Here is a 23,408-nt window from a genome sequence, read left to right on the forward strand (position 1 = left end):
AAGAGTACTGAGCAAATTGTATTAACTTTGTCACTTCATAACAATGGGACACCAAAGGGGTGATTAAATTTATCTCCCTGACACAAGTGATAACTCCATACTAAATGCAGTGTTATATTGTGTAGAGAATGGCATCTTTCCCCTTCCTGTTTTAAAATGCTAGATAATGACACATAAAACATAATTAATAGATTCCTAGATGGGGGCCTATTGAGCAATTCAAATTAAACTTTCTTTTTTTTTTAAATCAATATTTATTTTAAAAAAAAATAATAAATGCACACAGTAAAAAGAAAGAAAAGAAAGCAAATGGTGCTGAATGGAAAGAAGAAAAGGATATTGTCCCCTGCATGCCTGCCTCTTGTCCACAGCCCCACTCTTCAGATGCATTTACTTTCAAATTATACACCATTTCTTCTGGGATTTATTTCTGTTTATGAACAATCTGCTGATGCTATTATATCCTGGTTTACAAATTTAGGTAATATCTATTCTTCTGTTTTAGAAGTTGAGGATATCATGCTCTTGGACTTCTCTCTTTACATCTCTTGCATTATTTTTCATTATAACTTCTGTTAATTTGTGTTCAGTACTTTTACTATTATAGAAGCATAAATAGCATCCATTGCTAGCCATTATAGTAAAGGATACTACTAGGAATTAAAAGTAGTATACCAATATTGTTTCCTTTGTTGTATAGCCTTTTGTATTTTTCCTGGAGTTAATTATTGTTTTGGTTTTTTAACTTGCTTCAATTTTTAAAAATCTTGCTGAAAGTTATAAGTAATAATAGATTATGAGATGAAATCCTACTAACATCATGAACCTTAGGCTAAAAGTAATAAGGTGAAAGATAATAAGGATAAATATACTCATAGTACATTAAAGTTCATAAAATCAGTCTCATGACTATAAGATGGGGACCTAACTTGATCTAGATCTGAGATAAAGAGAGTTGTGTTCTTTCACTGACCTCAAACTCCACATGTGTCAGTAGTAGGATTCAGCTGTTAAAACACAATCTAAGGCTATATTGATTGAAATATACTCTCCAGAACAGGAAAGATGATAGTCCTATTTTATTCATGTTACCTAATGAGTTTCATGAGAGAGTGTTCAGAATACATTGGACAAAGCCATGAGAATTTGAAAAACATGCCATATGAGAAATAAAGAAGGAAACTGAGAATGTTAGCCTAGAAGTGTCTTAGGGGGAAATTACAGTTGTCTTCAAATATGTGCAAGGCTATCATGTAGAAAATGAGATCAATTTATGCTTGACCCCAGGGGCAGATTAGGACCAAAGGGTGAGTGTCAAGGGGGCAGGTTCAGTTCAATGATCATAGAACTTTCTAACAACTAGATCCATTAACGTTAGTGTGGACTGCCCTTGTCCCTCCAGCATCCATTCTCCCATTGTTTCTTTGGTAATAGCCATTTAAGCTGGGCCCTTGGCTGTCCAACTGAAGATTACATGTTCTACTCTTCATTGGTATGGCCCTGAAATTAAGTTCAGACCATTGGGATAGAAACAGAAATGATGCCTACCACTGTTTGCTCATGCCTTTAAAAGGAAAGGAGTGTGTCCTCTTCCTCTTTGTCTCCCTTCCTAAGGTCTGGCATGTGGTCATGGTGAGTCTTTGTTCTTGTGGACAAACTGAAAAATTGCAGAGCAAGAAGGCAGAAGAAACTTGAGTTCCCAATACCCATACTCGACTCCCTTTCTCAGCCTTGGGTCCTTTGAACTGTCAACTAACTGAGAAACCTTCTGTCCATAAAATTTCTACTTTGTTAAGCCACATACTTGAATCTTTGTTATACTAGCTATACCCTATATATTAAATAAAAGAGGTATGTTTTATTTATTTATTTTTTTAAAGGTTTGTTTATTTACTTGAGAGAGAGAGAGAGTGTGTGTGTGCACCAAGTGAGTACAAGGAAGGATAGAGGGAGAGGGAGAGAGAAACATTACCAGTTTCTGGAGCCTGACATGGGGCTCAATCTCATGACCCTGAGATCAACACCTAACCTGAGATCAAGAGTCAGAAGCTTAACCGACTGAGCCACCCAGGTGCCCCTACCTGTTTAAATTCTAACAGCACTGTGGGAGAGGGTCCATTTCTCTATTTCCTTTCATGCTGAACTTGGGTGAGAGTGTGACTTTGGTGAGCAGGGCTGTATTTAAAAACAGCCTGCCTGGCCCCACGTGCTTCTCACTCATGGAAGGACTCAACAAAGGTGAGTTGGCCTTGAGACAATGCCAGTGAGATCTGGGAATTTCCTCTTGAGGTAAACACTTTGGAGCTAGCACATTTCTGCCCTTGTTATATATCCTGAGAACCCCTATGCTTCTTTCTACATTATGTTCACCCAACCGGTAATTACTTGCTTATCATATGAATGTGCATGTGAATTATAGGTTGAGCCTCTCGGTTTCTGCAAAGAAGCTAGTTAGAAAGATGATAGGGTCTGTGTTGAATCTGCACAGGTATTTACAGCTATAAATTTTCTTCTAAGCATTGATTTAGCTACTTCCGCTAAGTTTTGGAATGTTGTGTTTTTGTTCTCATTCATCTCAAAGCATTTTCTAATTTCTCTTGATCTCTTTTTTGAGCCGTTAGTTACTTGGAGTGCATAGTTTAGTTTCTACGTATTTGTGAATTTCCCAAATTTCCTTGTTATTGATTTCTAACTCCATCCCATTATGGTCAGAGAACGTACACTATATGATTATTATTTCAATACTTTTAAATTTGTTGAGTCTTGTCTTATGGCTTCAAATATAGGCTTTTCTGGAGGATGTTTCATATATTTTGAGAATGTGCCTTCTGTTATTTTGGGAAGACTGTTTTATACATGCCCATTAGGGTTGTTTGGTTGATAGGATAGTTCAAATCTCCCATTTTTTCGTTAATCTTCTGAGTGGTTGTTCTATCCATTAAGGAAAGTGGGTGGTTTAGTCTCCAACTATTCTTATCGAATCATTTATTTTTCCTTTTAGTTCTTTGGTTTTTGGTTCATGTATCTTGAGGATCTATTCTCAGGTTCACATATGATTATAATTATTATAACTTTGTGATTGATTGATGCTTTTACCATTATAAAGTGTTCCTCTTGAGCTCTAGTAACACTTTTTCTTTTAAATTTTCAGTTTGCGGGACGCCTGGGTGGCTCAGTTGGTTGGACGACTGCCTTCGGCTCAGGTCATGATCCTGGAGTCCCGGGATCGAGTCCCGCATCGGGATCCCGGCTCCGCAGGGAGTCTGCTTCTCTCTCTGACCTTCTCCTTGCTCATGCTCTCTCTCACTGTCTCTCTCTCAAATAAATAAATAAAATCTTAAAAAATAAATAAATAAATAAATTTTCAGTTTGCCTGACATTAGTATAAGCACTATAGCTTTCTTATGATTTCTGTCGGAATGATATATATTTTTCCATCCTTTTACTTTCAACCTATTTGTGTCTTTGAATCTCAAATACCTGTCCTGTAGATGCATATTTGCATATTGTTTAATCCAGCCTGACGATCTCTGCCTTTTCATTGGATTACTTAAATCTGTTCATATTTACTGTTATTATCAATATAGTTATGAATTTGCATCCGCTACTTTACTTCTTGTCCTCTATATGGCTCATATTTTTTGTGTCACTGCTCTTCTTTTACTGCATTCTTCTACATTCAGTAAATATATTCTAATTTAACATTTTGGTTCCTTTAATTTTTTTTTTAATTATTTTGCTTTGAGGTTTTTTTTTTTTTTTTTTTTTTTTTTTGGTAGTTGCTCCATGGCTTACCATATATATTTATTTGGTAAATTTATTAACTTAAATAAATTTAATTTAATAAAATTTAATAAATTTTAAATTTGCTAAATTTATTAACTTAATTCCAGTGAAAAAACTTACTCCAGTATGTCTATTCCTTCTTCCTTCTTTTTGGCTGTTATTGTTATAATAATTGCATCTATAAATGTTACAAGCCCAACAATACATTGTTATAATTATTAGTTTACATAGTTTTATGTCTACTTAAAAAGCTGGTAAAAGAGATCAATTATATATTCACATAGTTTGTTATATTAGCCTTGTCTCCTATTTCTGGTCTTTTTCATTTGTTTCTGTGGATCACGATGCCAACTGGTGTCACTTCATTACAAGACAGCTTTGTTCCCACCCACCTCCTTTGTGCTATTACTGTCAAATATATTGTGTTTCCATATGCTATAGGCCCAACCATACAATTGTATACATATCAGTTTATACAATTGCTTTTTAAATTAGTTAAGAGAAGAAAGAAAACAGAGGCATTTATATTGTCTTTTAAAATTACATAATTATCTTTACTTGTGCTCTTTGTTTTTGCTGCATGGATTTGAATTACTGCTTGGAGTCACCTGCTTTCATTATGAAGAAGTTCCTTTATTATTTCTTAAATCCAGAGAAGGAAACCTGGCAAGAAGTAGTTTCTTGCAATAGTGAACAGCCAAGAGAAAAATGAGAATTTGGGTGAAATCAAACAAGCAAATGACTTGCCAACTACTCCACGACACTGGGACTATGCTTTACTAGAAATCTGAATAGGTCTGTTTTACTGATTCATTGAATCATGTCTGATTCTCATGTCTGAGTCAATGAATCATGTCTTAGTGTTTTTTAGATGTAAATCAATTTTATCTTTATAGGATGACACAATTATGTAATAGTTAAGAGCTTGGGTCTTTAATCTGGTGAGATGAACTCAAATTTTGAATATATGACCTAAAAAGCCTGTGACCTTAGAAAATTTACTTAATCTCTTTGAGTCTCATTTACCCATCTATAACACTATCCTATATGCCACAGAGAGCTGTGAGATGATTACACAGAAAGTGCATGTAAAATGTTTATTCTCGCACACAAATGCTCAGTAAATGGCAAGCTTTAAAAAACATAGTAATATTGGACTTGTCGTTTTGATCATGATAGAGTACAGATATCAAATTCATTTTTGCAGTATAAACAATGATAAAACTGAATAAAATATACGCAGCAACACTTTTCAAGCTTTTAACAAGAGAAATAGGAGGGAGGGATATGATCCTTTAAAGACTAAAAACACATTAACTGGGCCCCATATGCACTACAGCTTTCTGCATGGGAGTTATTTCCAAACTGTAGCATGAGAAGGAAAAAGGAAAGATGCAAGAAACAGAGACTGAAGGTGGGGGGGGTCACAAACAGAAAAAAAAAGAGTGAACAAGAATGAACAGAGCCTTGTATTTCATTATAAGACAATATCAAGTGGTCTAAACATTGAAACAAGAAATAATATGCATTTTGCACATTTTCCACTTCATTTTATGAAGCCAGAAGTGCTGTGATACAAGACAAAGACATTACAATGAAAGGAAATGATAAATAAGCAAACTTCCCAGACATAAGAGAAAAAAAAAAAACTGAATAAAATGTTAACACACTGAATCCAGCAAAACATGAGGGTAATACATCAAGACTAAGTAGGTTGTCTATAGGAATGCAAAGTTGGTTCAGCAACAGAAATTAATCAATGGAGTTTACCACATTAGAAGAATAAAGGAGGAAAATCGTAAGATTAGCTCAATAGATGCAGCAAAAGAATTTGACAAAATCCAAGTAAATCCCTCAACAAACTAGAAACAGAAGGAAACATCCTCAGTCTGATGAGGGGCATCTGTAAAATCCCCTGGCTAACATCATACTTAATGGTAAGGGACGGAAGGCTTCCTCCTGACTGGAAACTAGTAAGCATGGATGTTCTTACAATTCTATTAGTATTAGCCACCGAAAAAGGTGTGGAAAAGAAATGCGCAACAGAAATAGAAGACTTACAGATTATAAAGAAGACATAAAAGTACTTTATTCATAGACGTGATAGTGTACGTGGACAACGATCCTAAACATCCACCCAAAAAAATCCCAAACTTAATAGAAATAAGTGAATTTATTAGCAAGGTCACAGGATTCAATTTTAACATAAAAAGAAATCTACTGATGGTCTATATACTTATAATGAACAACTGCAGACAATTTGTTCAAAATTATTCAAATTGTTCAAATTTGTTCAGTTGTTCAATGTTCAATTTGTTCAATTGAACAAATTGTTCAAAAAAATCAAAAAGATTTTTTATAATCATATTAAGAAAGATCCTTGGGGATGAATTTAATGACTGACGTGTGAGACCTCCATATCAAGAACCACTGAGAATTCAAAGACCTAAATAATGGGGAGAGAGATCATTGATAATCCACCATCCTGGAGAGACTCTGGGGAAATGGCATTGCTATACATTATTTGGGGCTACTTTTCCTAAATACTGTTTAAACTATTACATAATAATAATGACCTCACTCATTAGTGCTTAGTGTGAGTAACAAATACCTGAAAGAGCAGCTCTTACCACTTCTCTGCTGGAAAGCTCCTTCCGGTTCATAGGATCAATGACAAACCCTTTTGGTATCACAAGCGCTCCATTATTAGTTCCAAGCTTCCTTTCTATATTCACCTCCCACATAATCCCCCACATACCTCCTATACTCTAGCCACACTGGATTCTCCAGCCACTTTAAGATTTTTTTTTTTTCATCTTACAGATACATTTATTCATGCCATGAAGGAAACAGGACCTATATAAGTGTACAGTGTCTACGTTCCCATCTAACATACCTTGCTTAAATTTACAGCCAGATTGATGTTCTCCCTGATGTGCAAAGTAAAGTTGATTAATGCTGACCGTGAACTTTTCAAGGTTCCAAGCTTTCAAAGCTTTATTTCCTTTACCAGCACTCTTGCTTTTACAAACAATGAAGCCCATCGACCCCAGTCTTCTCCAGATCTCCTGGTAACTTGAGTTTAGTGGGGCTTCATGGAGATCTAGATGCTTTGAAGCATCTTGGCCCAGGACCAACACCTCAGGCCGTTCCTAAGCCTCACAGCCAACAGCTTGCAAAGGTCACTGAGTGACCAATTTAAGATTTTGACCTCCATGTCTTGGCTCATGATATGCCTCTCCTTTAGATGACTCTTACCCCGCCCCACCAGCCACCCTTAGCTGTGGACCAGTTCCCAGTACTTAAAATACTTAGCACAGTGTGGGGCAGTTTAAGTACTTAAGGTGTGATAAGTACTTGCTGACTGAAGAAGAAAAGAAAAATGGTTCATTGACACCAATCCCAGAAGAGAGGATAAATGGATGCATTTGATTCTGAATAAAGACAAAGGGAGATAAAATGTGTGTTTAAACAATGCAGGCAAATCCCCTTAATTGGCAGGCCTCTTTGAAAGCAGATTGTCATAATAAACCAAACCCACGATCATTCCATTTTTAGGGAATACAGAGAAATTTGTTGGGCATTTATTTGTTTCTTCTATTGTTTACTTAGAGAATTGCAAAGTTTTTTAGTATATAGATGATCAGTGAAGCTTCAAATTGATTTTTTGATTGAAGTATCCTCTATTATAGCAAAATGAGAGTTTTGAAATTAACTACACAAAAAGCCTCAAATCTACTGTTTTATATTTGTCCCTTTGATACAGGGTGTTACATATTCAGGGCTGGTTTCATGGGCATAGGACCTACACAGTCGCATAGGGTCCCACACTTAGAAGGATCCCACAGTTGGTTTAATGCTCTACCTTGGCTGTCTTGAAATTCTTGTTACTTTGAACAAAGAGCCCTGCATTTTCATTTTGCACAGGGCCCCGCAAATCGTGTGACCAGTCCTGCGCCTGCCTTTCTCCAGCTGTACGGCGGCAATCCCGATGGCTAGAGAGAGCTAGAAAGCATGTGGAATACTGAGAGAGTGAGGGTCCGTGAGAATAAACCCCAAGACAAAAACACTGCGTACCTGGGGTGCTTTCCAAGGGCTGCTCTTGTTAAACTGCTTCTCTAACTGAGCAAGACCAGGATGCGTCCCTTCTGCAAGGGGAAGTTAAGGCAGAAGACCCGGGAGGAAGCATTTCTTTTCTTTCCCTCATCAGCAAATTGGACTGGAGAGGAAACCAGAACGGGAACTTTATATAAGCAGGGCCTCCCAAAACTATCAGGGCCTCCCCATGGTTCGGGGAGGCCAGTCTAAGTACCTTTTGGCGATGCTGTGTCTCCCTCTGCTTCATCTGTAACCTCTGTGCCTTTGATCGTGGGGGTGTGGTCTCGGTTCAGGTTCAAGAACCTAACTCCAGTAACAATACTGGAGGTTGCACTTCCTTAACTCTCCATCCTTTGGGATTTCCTCCCAGCCCTCCCCTTATGATCTCTAGCAGGACGATCTGGAGACTTCTAAGCTAGTCCAAGCTCTGCATTTACCTAAATGAGAAAACTAAGATCCAGAGAGACAAGATCCTCCAGCCACCAGCTAAATAATTTTGACGAATGAAGTTAGGGATGTTGACAACTGGGCGCTTGGGCATGGCAGGATACAGGATAAGGATGGCTTCCTATCTCAGATGGAGCCTGATTCTCATCGCAAGTAGATGAAATGTTCTCCAAGTTCTTGACCTCTCTCTCTCCCCTACTATTCCATCCCATTTTGACGCCGTAGACTCTGAAAAATTAAAGAGAGTCTGAGGTAATCCCCCCCTCACTCAGAAGTCCTTAAATGATAACCCCTACGTGTCTAGGAATCTCACTTTTTAAGGGAGGCTTGTTTGTTTGGGGTACACTTTGGTTATTAGAAAGCGTTCTCTCTTTATAAAGAACAGAAATCGGACAGTTAATTCCAACCACAGGAATTAATTCCCCTGCACAATGACAGACAACTGTATTCCTTTCTTCACATAACAGCTTTTCAAATGACTGCAGATAGTTTTACTTGCACCGCGCCTTTCCCAGAGGCTGTTCGGATTTTTTTTCTAGTTGAACACTCACTCATCTGTGGTGTTCCATTAGTGCTATGGGTTCTAAGTGCCTATTTTCATCTCTTCTCATTAACCTCAGAGCCATTAAAAAATCCTTGGGTTATAAAAGGGAAATAGGACAAAACAAAGTATTGTGGCATGTGTTTTGTTTTGTTTTAATTTGCTAATTTAAAAGCCAGTAAGAAAGTTCTAGAGGACAAGAAAGACTGGCCAAGATTATAGGAAGAGTGTCTATGTAAGTCAAGGGTTTTGATGGCCAAGTGACAATACCCAGCTGGGAGTTGCTTAAGCAAATATGAGAATATGTTGATCAAAGAGGAATGAACCCTCTTCCCCTTGAGTTCCAATTGGAAAGGCTTCAGGAAAGGGCTCTGGTTGGCCAAAGTGGGTCACTGTCCATCCCTGGGTCAGAGTCAGACAAGGAAATCTATACTTGGATCACATGGTTGCAGGAGGGGGAGTAGAGGATCATTGGGAAGAAGGTGAACCCTCCTCCCAGAAGGGAAAGGCACTGGGCCAACAGAAATAGATGTGCCCTGTAGTAGGTGAGCCCAAAAATTCAAATAAAGGAAGAGTAGAGACAACTACAGCATTATAAGAATAAAGTTGATAAGATGGAGTTTTCTGATTTTTTAAAGGGAGATAAATAATGAAGCAAAATGTTGAATGTATTGAATTCTTAATTGGTATCTACTAAAATGAAATTTAATATTTTGTGGTGGAAAAGAATTACAATTACTTAAATACATTTTATGTTAAGTTCTAAAACTTGGGCTGAATTTCTAGGTGTAGGAAGCTGCTTTGAAGATTAAAACAGGAACAACTTATGAACACATGTAAGTGGAAAAAAGCTGACTACTGAGGTGAAAAAAAAAAAAAAGAAAAGAAAAGAACCCGACTGAAAGATCCTCTCATGATCTTGCCCTTGACCATGCTCCCCGGGAAGAGGTACACGAAACACGTGCTGTGGGCAGACACTCAGACTGCATTTTTTTAAATAAATTTTATTTATTTATTTGACAGAGATCACAAGTAGGCAGAGAGGCAGGCAGAGAGAGAGAAAGAGAGGAGGAAGCAGGCTCCCCGTGGAGCAGAGAGCCCGATGAGGGGCTCGATCCCAGGACCCTGGAATCACGACCTGAGCTGAAGGCAGAGGCTTTAACCCACTGAGCCACCCAGGCGCCCTCGGACTGCATTTCTAATGCACTGTTTTCTTGATCACTGGGAAAACCCAGAGGGGATACTTCATTTGTCCAATTAAAGATGGGCTTTCATTAAGTGCCACCCCAGAGCCCATAGACCAAAGGCAGATATGCATTAGTGGCTGCCCAGAGCCAATAAGACAGCTAAAATGTCAGCAAGCAGGACCACGAAGTGGTTCTAGTTTCCTTGTGGTTGGAAGCTGTTGAGTTAACAGCCCAAATCTGACCACAGAGGCCTGGAACAGTATGCAAGAGAGCCAATGAGAGGAAGTTAGCCAGTGTTGGATCTAGGCCAGTCAACCTTCTAAGAAAATGTGCCAGCAAGGGGCAGGGGAGACCCTTGCCAAGAGAAAGCTTGCCTCCTGCGACTCTTTCTCATGGATACATAATGCATTGGCTGATCAAATGCTCCCACTGGCCCAACAAAAATGCTTCCTGCTTCTCCAAGCCTACAGAGCACCTTGAGCTGAAGGAAGATCAATATGGCTGCCCCATAGATAACTGTGACCCGGGGCTCTTCAGATAGCTTGTCTTGTTCTCTCAAGGGCTTTTGTTGTTTACACAAAATGGAAAAAACGCTGTTCAAAATAAAAGCTTTCGATATTTTACTTTCCAAGGGGAACTACTGAGGGCGTCTTGGAATCAATCAGCAAATATTTATTAAGCAGCTACAATCTGCAAAGTACCGTGCTAAACTGTTGTCAACTCAGAAGAGCAGTATAATTAAGCCGTACACATAGACTATAAAACAGATTAACTACTTTATAACCAATATACCTGAGTTTATATATCAAATGAATATGATCTTCTTAAGATAAAATTGGGAAATGTTTTCTGATAAAAAAGGAACGAAGTCCACACAAAGACTTATATGTGAATATTCAGACGGCTTCATTCGTAGCATCTAAAAACTGGAAACTACCCAAACACCCATACTGATGAATGGGTACACAGGTGTGGTATACCCATACAGTGGAAATTATTCTGCCTTAAAAAAGAATGAACTACTGATTCATGCCACAACATGCTACGGGCTCCTGGGTGGCTCAGCTGGTTAAGTGTCCAAGCCTTGACTTCTTCTCAGGTCATGATCTCAGAGTCATGAGATTGAGCCCAGCGTCCAGCTTAAGATTCCCCCCACCCTCTTTGCCCCTCTCCCCCCTCTCTAAAAACAAACAAACAAAAAGCCACATTGGGCTCCATGAAATAAGCCAGATGATACACTGTATACTTCCATTTATAAGAAATATTCAGAAAAGGCAAATCTATAGAGAACAGAAAGTAAATTAGGGACAGCCAGGGCTAAGGGCGGAAATGGGTGATGGAGATGTCCTAAAATTGGATTGTGATGACTTTTGCACAGCTCGGTCACTTTACTAAAAATCATTGAAATGGACACTTAAAATGGGTGAATTTTATTATATGTAAGAGACACCTCAATCATTCTTTAAAAAAAAAAAATCACATGAAGCGTGATGATTGTAAAATATCCAGACTGATTTGGGGGTGACCTGTGAACCAGATCTGAAGTCAAGGCAACAATGGGGAGATCTAGAAGACTGCCCCCTGGCAAAGTTCCAAAATCAGTTGAGCAAGGATGAGGGCTTGCTCATCCCCTCCCAGGAGAAGGGAGGTGAGCCCAATTCTCATTTGCATGCGGACTCATGGCCATTGCTCCCATAGTGTTATAACTACTAAACAGCTACTCTCTTTCCCCAAGCTTACAATCTACTGTGGAGATAAGACATATCTAAAAGTACTATCATCTACCAGTAAAGTACACTAAGTTAGCTAACGACAAGCTAGTAAGAGCCCTTTTTCTCTTTTCAAAGTGTGAGTTGATGGCTGCGTAAGAAATTGCCTTTTTTTTTCCCCTATGGCTAATTTGCAAAATCCCTCCATATAGGAATAAGAAAAAGCAGTTACAAGGGAGAGAGAAAGTCTCCAAATGTGGGAACATATTGTTCTCTCCTTCCCACCTCCCTCCCTGAAATGTTACTGTAGTAACGGGCAATCTTCCACTGGAGTCCTTTTGCCCCAAGTCCAAGAGAAACAGCACCACGATTGATACTGCATCTTCAAGTCACAAATACATAGAAATAAATTCAAGCCGTAGCTCAAATGAGTGACTGTATGTTAGATTTTAGCTGACATGGAGTTGAAATCCGTCTTTGGCTTCAGTCCCCATTTCCCTATAGAGCTGAACTTGGCAGTCTGAAGTTTTTCTTTAATGGTTGCAGCAATGACCTCTCTCTGCCTCCCTGTGTTTCTTGTCTTGAGATTTCCTTCTTGAAGTCCAGAATGATTTTCCTATTGCACTCTGAAGGATAAACCCACACAAAGTGGCTTGACACTGAGCTCTGTGCCAGGGTGGGGAAGTGGAATTAAGGGTTTACAGGTCCAGCTTTGTATGATTTTGAGAGGTTTAGCACAGTGGGGAACTGGGCTTGTTAATTACTCAGATAAATGCTAATTGACCTATAAAAACGCAGGATTAAGTTGTTAAGATTGCTCCAACTGGCATTATGGAAAGACGGAGGGGCTCAGGCTGTGGGTACGACTCTCCTGAGGGATGGAGAGATGCAGGCAGCTATGGTCCACAAGACCAGATGGTCCTGCCGTGTCATTGAGGGGCCTCTCAGCAGATACCCGAAGAAGAAGAGTTTCAATTAAAGTACATTGTGGAGAAGGAAGTTACTCAACACATTCTAGCCAGTTGAAACCTAATATCGAAACAAAACACCAAGCTACCAGTCACTGAGGAGGGAAGTCCAGAGTGAAAGCATTTGGAGGACCAAGCCTAAGACTTGGGAAGCTGGCACTGCAGGTTCTCACCATTGCTGGCTGAGAATCAGGCAATTCTAGTATATTTCAGCAGGTCTGGTGGGGGCGGGGCGCTCAGTGCCTAGCTGCTAAAACTTTAGCTAGGAAGCAACTGTGAATAAATCATTACAACACGGGAGCCCATTCCCTGATATTATGCTAAACTGTTTCATGTTTGTGTCAGCTTTGCAATATGAATAGTCAAAGGACAGGGACTGTATCTACCTGAACTCAATTACTGGTATTTTGCATAGATTCTAACAAGGATGCTCGGACAATATTATCGGATTTTGCAGACTTTATACAGGTCAGCAAGCTCCACTGAAGAATTAGAAAAACACAACCTCTTATCCCAGTAAAATAAATTATGCTAGCCAAGAGTGCCTCCCAGATTTGTCATTTAAATTAGCAGTAAAAATATATATATCTCCCAGACAAACTAAGCCACGAGTCTAATCCCCATGTCGGTCACCTCTTTCCTAATGATCACTAAAGCATAGCTTAGCTGGATGAACCACAGCTCAGGAGGGAGCACTAAAGGGCAGACATTAACCATGATGACTTCTCCGAGGCACTAAATAGAATGGAAATGTATCTCTAAGACTGAACAGTGGCCTGAAGATATTCTAGATTTTTTGTCGAGGACTATCAGGAGTGAGGAGAACGGAAGCAGGGCCAAAGGCAAGTAAGAGGCAGCCTGCCGTCTACAAGGGGTGGTGTCAAGGCACGGTGAACTTGGGTGCCTGCGTGGCTCAGTGGGTTAAGCCTCTGCCTTCAGTTCAGGTCATGATCCCAGGGTCTTGGGATCGAACCCCACATCGGGCTCTCTGCTTGGCAGGGAGCCTGCTTCTCCCACCTCTCTCTGCCTGCCTCTCTGCCTACTTACGATCTCTCTGTCAAATAAATAAATTAAAAAAAAAAAAAAAAAGGCACGGTGAACTTCTAGAAAGGCAAGAACGGATCCGTATCCACTTTCCTGGGCTCAGAAGGCCTGAAAAACAGGGATTAGTTTGCATGAGCAAAGAAGCTGTTTCTCAGTTATGACAAAGAGAAAATGAGAGGTAGGGAACAAAGGGAAGGAGATTTTTAAAAAAGATTATTTATTTATTTATTTATTTAACAGAGAGAGCCAGAGAGAGCACAAGAAGGGGGAGCAGCAGAGGGAGGGGGAGAACCAGCCTCCCTGCTGAGCTGGAGCCCAAAGGCAGATGCTTAACTGATTGAGCCACCCAGGCACCCCGGGAAGGAGATTTTTGACTCTGAGAAAGAGGGAGAGGGGAACTGTTTTGGGTAGATGGTTTGCAATTGGGTTTTAATTTTATAAAGGCAGCTGAGTGACAACATGGAGAGGTTAATGCCATTGAAAGATATTTTATTATTTACAACTCCCGAGGGAAGGGCGTCACACAGGGCCACGTGGAGAAGCACCAGATTTGGTCAGGAGGGAGAAGCAGGTGTGAGGGGGCAAGTATAGGCCACAGCCTTTATTAGGGTTTTGTGGTCAAGATATGATAGGACAGGGTAAACAACCAAGGACAGACTAGTTTGAATAATTCCAGTGAGCTTTGGGGCATAGGGACTGTCTCTGGTTGTCTGGCACCTGGCCCTGAGTTGATTTAAGGCAAGGGAAATATTGGCTTGATGTGCGAATTAGATTAAGGAGGTGGTTGGGAGTATAGCCTGAGGACTGGTTGGAGAGTTTGTAATATGGTTTTTATGTGTCTACCTAAGCCGGATCACAGGGGAGATGTAAACAATTGTGGCTCTTGGTTTGGCTCTATAATTAACGGAGGCCAAACAGACAAATGCCGAATCAAAGAAAACACAGAACAGGAGAGTCTTACCCATCTATCTATATTCATACTACCTAGTCCTCTGCCGTACATGTAGAAGATCAATAAATACTGTGTGGTTGGTAGGTTCATTGGTTGGAAGGCTGGTTGGCTGGTTGGATACGATTTTTGGCAGTAGAGAAACTTTAAGAGAGCAAAATAGCACTTTGCTTTTTTCCCTAAATCATACCCGCCTGTAACAGAATTTGCCGGCTGCAGGGTTGCCTCCCGAGTCACTCGGTGATGAAATGGTTTGAGTAAGACATATGTTGTACCTTTTTGGTTTCGGTAATTTTTGCTACTAGGCACATACACACTCATGTCTATATTCTTTATCTGTTTTTATTCTTCACCATAAAGTTGCCAGCGATAAAATGTTTCCTCATTTATTATAAGAACAGGGAATGCAAATGAGAATCTTTGGTGGGTCCTCAGTAAAGTCAGAAATGCTCCAGTGCCTCCTCACCTTACAGGAAAATTTCTCACAATTATCCTGTAAGGCGAGAAGAACTGGCCCCGTTACCTCTCTGATCTCTATTTCCCCTGCATGCCTCTCTGCGACTCTGCTCTAGACACACCAGCTGCCTTGCAGCTCCTGGAACACAGCAAGCAGGACCTTGGCACTTACTGTTCCTTTATCTGGAACACCCCGCAGATATCCACGTAGTTTGCTTTCTTGCCTTCTTCCCCTTTCCAATTATATGTCACCTAATCAGAGAGGCTTTGCTGACTATAGATATAAAATACTAAACCAGGGATGTCTGGGTGGCTCAGCTGGTTGAGCCTCGGGCTCTCAATTTCAGCTCAAGTCACGATCTCAGATCAAGCCCCAGATCAGGCTCCACACTGAGCAGGGACTCTGTTTAAAATTCTATCTCTCCCTCTGCCGTGCACCCCCCTACCCCAACTCACACGTCCTTGTGCACTCTCTAAAAATAGAAAAAACAAAAGATTTATAACCATTCCCCTTTTTTAAAAAAAAGATTTTATTTATTTATTTACTTGAGAGAGGAGAGAGCGCGTGCAGAAGCAGGGGGGAGGAGCAGAGGGAGAAGGACAAGCAGACTCTGCGTTGAGCACAGAGCCGGGCGGGGAGGGCTGGATCTCAGGGCCCCAAGAGCATGACCTGAGCCAAAATCAAGAGTTGGACACCCAACTGACTGAGCCACCCAGGCGCCTCTACAACCATTCCCCTTACACACACATGCTTAATTTTTTATCCTTTATGTTATCTCCTTCTGTTCATAGCAATCATCACCGTTTATACCACTTAGTATATTATATGCTTTTTTTTTTTTTAGATTTTATGTATCTCCTTGACAGACAGAGATCACAAGTAGGCAGAGAGGCAGGCAGAGAGAGAGGAAGGGAAGCAGGCTCCCTGCCGAGCAGAGAGCCCGATGTGGGGCTCGATCCCAGGACCCTAGAATCATGACCTGAGCCGAAAACAGAGGCTTAGCCCACTTAATCACCCAGGTGCTCCTATTATATGCTTATTTTTGTGCACATATGCCCTCTCTTTCCACTAGTAGAATATAAATTCCATGACAGCAAGAATTTTGGCAAACCTAGAAGAGGGTATGGCACGTGATTGGTGCCCAATAGGTATCTATTGAATGAATGAATGAATGAATGAATGGCCCAAATACAAGCATACAAATTCCCTCTTGTTCTCTATCTTGGACTTTTTCCCCCCTTAGTTCCATGCCCAGAATTCACACTGGATAAGGGAAACTAGGCACTGAATGAACACACTGGGATTGACACCGTGAACTGGTCAAAGTAAAATGACCCACTCAGCCTGTGGTGCCCCCTCAGAGTCCCCAACACAGGACTCCTGACAGACCCTCGCAAGTGAACCTGATCTGCATGAAAATCACCCCTACTCTCAATGTTTCTCCTCCCGTTATCCCTCATCTGCGTAAATGGCACCACCGTCCAGAAACCGGGAGTCATGGCTGCTCTCTTCTCCCGGTCCCCTAGGCTGGGTGCTCCCGCAAGGCCTACTATGTAACCCCCAGAACACATGATGCTCAGACTAAGCCACTATCTGTCCTCTTTCACTTAACCTCCTCATCTGTGTCTCCTTTTCAGTTCCTATCCCATCCCCACCACCCCAACCCAGTTTGCCCACAGTAGCCAAGGGATGGTGTTTAAAAATTATCTGAGATTGGGGCACCTGGGTGGCTCAGTGGGTTAAGGTCTCTGCCTTCGGCTCCGGTCATGATCCCAGGGTCCTGGGATTGAGCCCCACATCGGGCTCTCTGCTCAGCAGGGAGCCTGCTTCCCCCTCTCTCTCTGCCTGCCTTTCTGCCTACTTGTGATCTCTGTCTGTCAAATAAATAAATAAAATCTTTAAAAATAAATAAATAAAAATTATCTGAGATCGAGTAACTACCCTAGAAGCCCTTGGATGTCTACGCAAATTTCCCACTATACATCCCAGAATTCCGCGCCATTCAGCCCTGCCCACCATTTAAATTCATCCTTTGTCACTCATGCCCCACCCACCCCCATCCTGGTTCACTCTGCTGCCCTGCTGGCTTCCTAAAACCTTTTGAGGAGCCCAAGTTTATTCTGGCCTGCAACCTTCCCACTCACTCCTTTGTGCTCTTTTTTGAATGGCTGGTCCATAAAGATCATTCTTTAGATGTCCTTCCAAATGTCACCTCCTGAGAGGGACACTGCCCACACCGGTAGGCCCCCTCATGCCACTCCCTAGGCTACTTCAAGTCCTTCACAATTAATCATTAGTTTACTCAGGAGTCCACAGGGCAATCCTTTCAACTGGGCCCTGAGGAATACCTTTCCAGATTTTAACATTTGAGAAACTATATCAGGCCAGAAAACGCGCACCTTTTTCTCCCCTGGTGCGCCCTTTCTTACCTCTATATCGAGCAAGGCGTGTTCCTTTGTTCTCTCCCTCAAATCAAATTCTGCCCTTCCGAACACAGCTAGTGTCGATGCTGTGTGTTAGCACGAGTGGACACGCTCCAATCACTTGCGAGTGTCTGTCAGGAGTCCTGTGTTGGGGACTCTGAGGGGCGCCACAGGCTGAGTGGGTCATTTTACTTTGACCAGTTCACGGTGTCAATCCCAGGGAAGGGAAGGGACAGAGATGGGATATGTGGCTGTGCATTTAGCAAGCATGTGAGCTTACTGTTCCTTGTGCCAAGATCATTTGCCATTTTATTCTTATTTCTAACTTGGCATAAAGGATTTTGTCTTCCAGAAAAGATTTTCAAAAACTAACAACAAAAATGAGAAAGTTATTTCACAAACTCAGTAGCTCCTTCAATCACATCACTAAGGAAACACTTTTTGGAAGATCCACAAGCATCCTTAAGTGTTTCTGAATATATAACCCATTTCATTATCACACGAAATCCTCAAGACTTTATCATCACTTTTTCATGGAAGAAAATTAAGCTTTTACATATTCACCTTCTTCCTTGTACAGTTGGTAAATAACAGAGCTGAATTTTCATCTCTGCTCAGGCATTTTGCAGGGCCCAGGATCTTCTCTTATACCAGTAAATAATTTCCTCCATTGTCTTTGCTTCAAGTAATCTTATGGCTAAGGGGATGGTTATAGTGACACAGTGGTTGTCTGCTTAGAAAAATGGAACTTATCTATACTCACAACCTAAGACTCTTGAAACTTTGAATCCAGATATAAACAAGAGAAGGTGAACCTAAATGAAACTGTATCTCCAATTAATGTTCATATGATGAAAAAATACGTAATTAGATCTGGAAGTGATTGATCAATCAGGGAAGGCTTCCTGGAGGGAAGAATTTTATCTGAGGTTTTGAAAGAGTATTGATACAAGGAGGGCAGGGATTCTGGGAAGAGGAAATGAGAATTTCATGTATAAGATCGTTAGTTGTAGCTTTTCAGGTGGGCCATGCATGCAAATGTGTTTGAATGTGAGAAGCTGTATAAAGAAATCACCATTTATTTCTTTGGAATATTCTATTATATTCTATTTAAATGGCTGAAATGTCAGGGGGCCTATGAAAGTTATTTTTTAAAGTTGATCATTCATTGAAACTTCCTAGTGGATGAATGATAAAAGCCAGCTGTCAGAAAAACCCCCTCACTGAAGAATAAGGAGACATCATGGGGTTGTCGCAGAGGAGTGATGAGTATTTGTTGGGGGTGTCTTTTCATTCTGTCTTTTTGGCTCTACCCCAACGGAAAGAAAAAAACAGATTAGGGAACTGAGAGTATGAAAGAAAAATGGCTGTTGTTCATGACCTCATCTGTGCTAAGACACTTTCCTTTTCTGTCTCACAGGTGTGTTTTTAGCTACTATCTGGGGAGGCAGGAGGGTAAATTGGGAAGATCGTACAACGGAGTGACTTTCCTTTTTTTTTAATTTTTTTTTGACATCGAGATTGTAATTGTTAGGGAGATTATCATCATCCACCTGTGGTCCACCATGAAGTACGAAGAGTCCCAAGTGGGACTGGGCAGAGAGGAAGACCCAGATCTGACCTATCCTTGATGTCATCAAACCCACAATGCTCCTTTTCCAAAATGGAGGGTAGAGCTAACTCCACGGGTGTTCCAATAGCTTTGCGCTGGAGAGTTTAGAAGACTGTTCCAGACAAAGGGCGTTGGGGGCTATGCTGCTCTCCAAGCCTTCCTTCTGAGAAAGGCCTTTTCCCCATACCATGTGACTCTTGAGGACCCCTACCTCCAGCTGAGCCATCGAAATACCCAATGTCCTGGACACAGACAGATTGGACGTGTGACCTCACCAGGGTCCTCTTCAGGAACTGATACGGACCAAATGATATGCTAGGGAGAGAATGTTCTCTCTTTTCTCTTTATCTCTAAGGATGATATACCCCAGGAGTAACTAGTGATCATCTTCGCTGTTACCTGGAGAAAATCTATTTGGAGCCTATAGAACTAGCTATCTGAGGAACTAAGAGATAGTGAAAACCACAGTCCTTATGTTTGCCATTGGAACCCTCTGGATCCAGCTGGGTTTGAACGCAAGTTACCTACTGGCCTTTTTGGTTACAGAAACACAATATTGTGCTTTATAATAAAAACCATGTCTTCGTCCTCATTTCTGGCTATAGAGTTCCTAAAACCCTTGGAATTTCATAAGTGCTAAGAGAAGCAAAGGTGTATTTTGCTTTTCCTAACCAGCTCCTTTAAACCACACCTGAGTTTATGTTAATGAGGCGAGCTGGGAAAGCCCCTAAGGGTTTGGGCTGGTTGCCAGGAGAAGGAGCCATAGTGATCAGAGCCTTAGAACTTCCACGCTCAACCCCCTGACCTCCAGGGAGGGGAGAAGTGTTGGAGGTTGAATCACCAGTGATTTAATCAATCTTGCCTATGTAAGGAAGCCTCCATGAAACCAAAAAGGATGGAGTTTGGAGGGCTTCTGGGATGGTACACAGGAACTCATCAAGGTTCTGGAAAATGGTGCGTCCCTCCTCCAGCAGGACAGAGACTCCTGCCCTCAGAACTCTTCCAGACCTTACCCTTGTAGCTCTTTATCTGGCCTTTCATGTGTATCCTTTACCAGCCTTTATAAGAAACTGGTAATCTACACATAAACTGGTTTTCTGAGTTCTGTGAGCCTTTCCAGCAAATTAAACTCCAGGAGGGAGTCGTAGGAAACTTATATCCTATCCCCCCACCCCCTCCTACCCACCCACCCTCCGCACGGTGATAAGATAGCAAAGATCTCATTCAGGAGTGTGAGGAATTAAATATTCAAAACAGCATGGTTGAAATCACGTTTGACCCTAAACTAACCTGAGGTGAGGCTTAAAAATCAGAAATTGAAACAAGTTTGCATGCTCTCCAGAAGGTTTTTTTTTTGACTCGGAGAGAAATTTCAGGGTAAAGTTAGAAGGTTCTTTCCTATTTAACCCTGGAGGGAAATCCAAATGTAGTTTGAGAGGAGACCGAAAATAATTAAAAGGCAGAGAGAATGGAATCAAATTATACCTAGGTGTTTACACTTAAATATTATTTAAGTATTAATTAACACTCATGTAGCTTTTACATATGTGCCAGGAACTGTTCTAAACACTTTAAAGATATTAGCTCACTTAACCTTCATAAAAACCCGATGAGATAACTTACTTTCAAGTACATCACTATTTTAACAACATTTTACTAATGGCAATAATATCTGCTATTTTTAAGTGCTCACTGTACCCATATTTTATGTATATTATTTCATTTACCCTTCACAACAACCATAAGGAGTAGGCACGGTTATTATGACTATTTTATGAACAACAACAAAAAGTCTAAGAGAAGTTTAGTAGATTTCCAAAGCACACACATCCAATAGGTGGTAGATTCCAATCTCTACCTGCCTGCCTTTAACATCTGTGCTCCAAATCATTGCACTATAGCCCATTAATATTAGTCAATCTTAATATCTTGCTGTTTTAAGATTTTATTTATTTATTTGAGAGAGAGTCTGCCTGAGCATGGGCAGGGGGAGGGGCAAAGGGAGAGAGAGAGAAGCAGATTCCCCACTGAGCAAGGAGCCTGAATGCAGGACTTCATCCCAGGACCCCAGGATCATGACCTGAGCTGAAGGCAGACGCTTAACCGACTGAGTCACCCAGGCGCCCCAATATCTTACTGTCTTCATACAGTTTAATTTTGTATGCTCACACAGTTGAGTAAAAAGAAGTAAGTGTATCTAACACCGAGACATACTTAACAAGGTTATGACCCAGGACTACCATCCATCTGAAGGCAGCTTATTCAAATTTGAGGCACCGCACACAGGATAAAATTAAGAGCTTTTGAAAGTTGTCTTTGCAACCAACCAAACGCATAAAGTCAGAGGATAAAATCATAGAGAGCATATAAACTCACCTCCGGGACAATTTTTCTTCTCTTAATGTCCATGCTGTGAGTTGATGGATGCTGATTGAATGGCAGGTTGATTGAATATCAAAGTGTTCTGAGTCTGCACATGAGATATTTTAAGGAGAATTTGATAAAGTGGCAATTTACGAGGTGTGGGAAATCTGCAAGGAATAGGGAGGGAAGGACTTTGCATTACTAATAGGGGAAAGTCTTAGACCTCCTCTTGTCTTCTTGAAGGGGCAAGAAGAAGCAGTTCCTGGAACCCAGGGAGGGCAACTGTAGGGAAGAGGGTCTGGGCCTTCAATAGAGCAACATGGCTAGCCCACAGCCCCCTGGAAGGTGGAACACTGGAGAAAAAAACTCCCTGGCTGCCTTTTTTCGCCATACTGGGATCTTCTGCCCACGCCTCCAATTGGTCAAAGTCAACCCGAAGCCAGAGAGAAGAGGGTTCTATGGCTGTGGTTCCCGCTGCCAGTCTGCGGGAGCACAGAACAGGGTGGGAAGGGGTGGAGACTGTCTCAAAGGCAAATGGACAACATCCAGAAGATTCATAATGGCCCAAATCAGTGCATGTTCTTTGATAAAACTGAATTTCCGAGCCTGCCCAAGTGTAGATCCCTGACCCAGCCTCAGTAATCTGTCAGTCTCGCTGTTATAATCCTCTCTGTCCCTCTTCCGATTCTTTAAATCCAGAAAGGCCTCTAGCCCAAGTTGGACCTGCCTAGCTTTGGCCCTGTCTGTGCGCTTCCCTAACCAGCCAGCGGAGAGAAGCGAAGAGGGCTGAGGGTCCCCCAGCCCTGCCCACAGCTCAGCTCGGTGCTAGCATGGCACCGATACCTTGGGACCAGCCTCTAGAGTGGCCCTGTTTGTTCCCAGCCAAAAGCATCCTTAGGAAATTTCACCATCCAGTCCGCTCAGTAGATACCTGCCCTGGGGTAAGCTTGGAAAGGTTTCAAGTTGAAGCAACGGCCAGAAACCCTGGCTTCTGTTTCTAGACTTGTGCAAAGGGCATGCAGTTGTTTCACAGGCAATGAGAGAAGAGGCTGGAACCGGCATGTTTATTTAAGCTGTCAGGTGAGACAAAATGTCAACACGTTGGTCTGGTTCAGTTTCCTTTCTTTCTCCTTCCTTAGAAACCACTTGGGGCAGGCGTTGCCCACAAACCGTTCAGCCTTACCTCCTCTTGTATGTGTTGGGATCTAGCTCACCTTGACCGTGGGATCTATCCCTATGTTCTGCTCAGCCTTGGGCTCTTGGTTGACACTCTGGTCCTTGATTGTTTCTCTCTGCTCCTGTCTGTATGAGAACGTACTTGTTCTGAGTCTCATTTCTTACAGCTGGTTGAAGAAAATGGGGAGATTAACGGAAAAAACTGACAAACTGTTGCTAAATTAATGCCTTAGTTGTCAGTGTGTGTTCTGTTAGTAGCTCCCGGGGTGTAGTTTTCAAACCTCCCACTCACCCGCTCGGTGGTCTGAGTCACTTGGGGTTGCAACCCTGAGGACTGAGGTCAGGCTCTGGAGCAAGGAGGACCCGCGTTCTGGGTTCTCACAGCACTGTTTTCGAAAGCGAGGATTTCCCCGTAATATGATGACATGCACTACAGAGAAGGAAGAAGAGAGGATGAAGAAATGAGTTCCCAGCAGATGCTGAATACATCTATTTAGACAAAGTGACCAAGGGCAGAAGACTATTGCAAAACTTCAGCATGACATTGCTACGATTCCCACATCCCGTAGCTTAGTTCCTCGCATTTTCTTGGTGAGACTATGGCTTCATGTGACAATCTACCCTGTGCTCTATGGCACTTATACCTT

The 23,408-nt window shown here is 41.5% G+C and overlaps 1 long non-coding RNA gene across 1 annotated transcript in view; it reads right to left on the bottom strand.

Moving 5' to 3' along the window:
* The window catches only part of LOC116874225, a 43,189-nt gene extending 20,194 nt beyond the window's left edge, over window positions 1–22,995 (bottom strand). Inside the window, exons 1-2 of the long non-coding RNA XR_004383951.1 lie at window positions 22,800–22,995; window positions 21,598–21,691 (exon numbers count right to left, since the gene is read on the bottom strand). This is a non-coding gene — a long non-coding RNA (uncharacterized LOC116874225). The remainder of the gene's footprint in view (window positions 1–21,597; window positions 21,692–22,799) is intronic.
* Window positions 22,996–23,408: the final 413 nt, after the last annotated feature.

The sequence above is a fragment of the Lontra canadensis genome, unplaced genomic scaffold (assembly GCF_010015895.1).
Source record: "Lontra canadensis isolate GAN:19392208 unplaced genomic scaffold, GSC_riverotter_1.0 scaffold36, whole genome shotgun sequence".
Lineage (NCBI taxonomy): Eukaryota > Metazoa > Chordata > Mammalia > Carnivora > Mustelidae > Lontra > Lontra canadensis.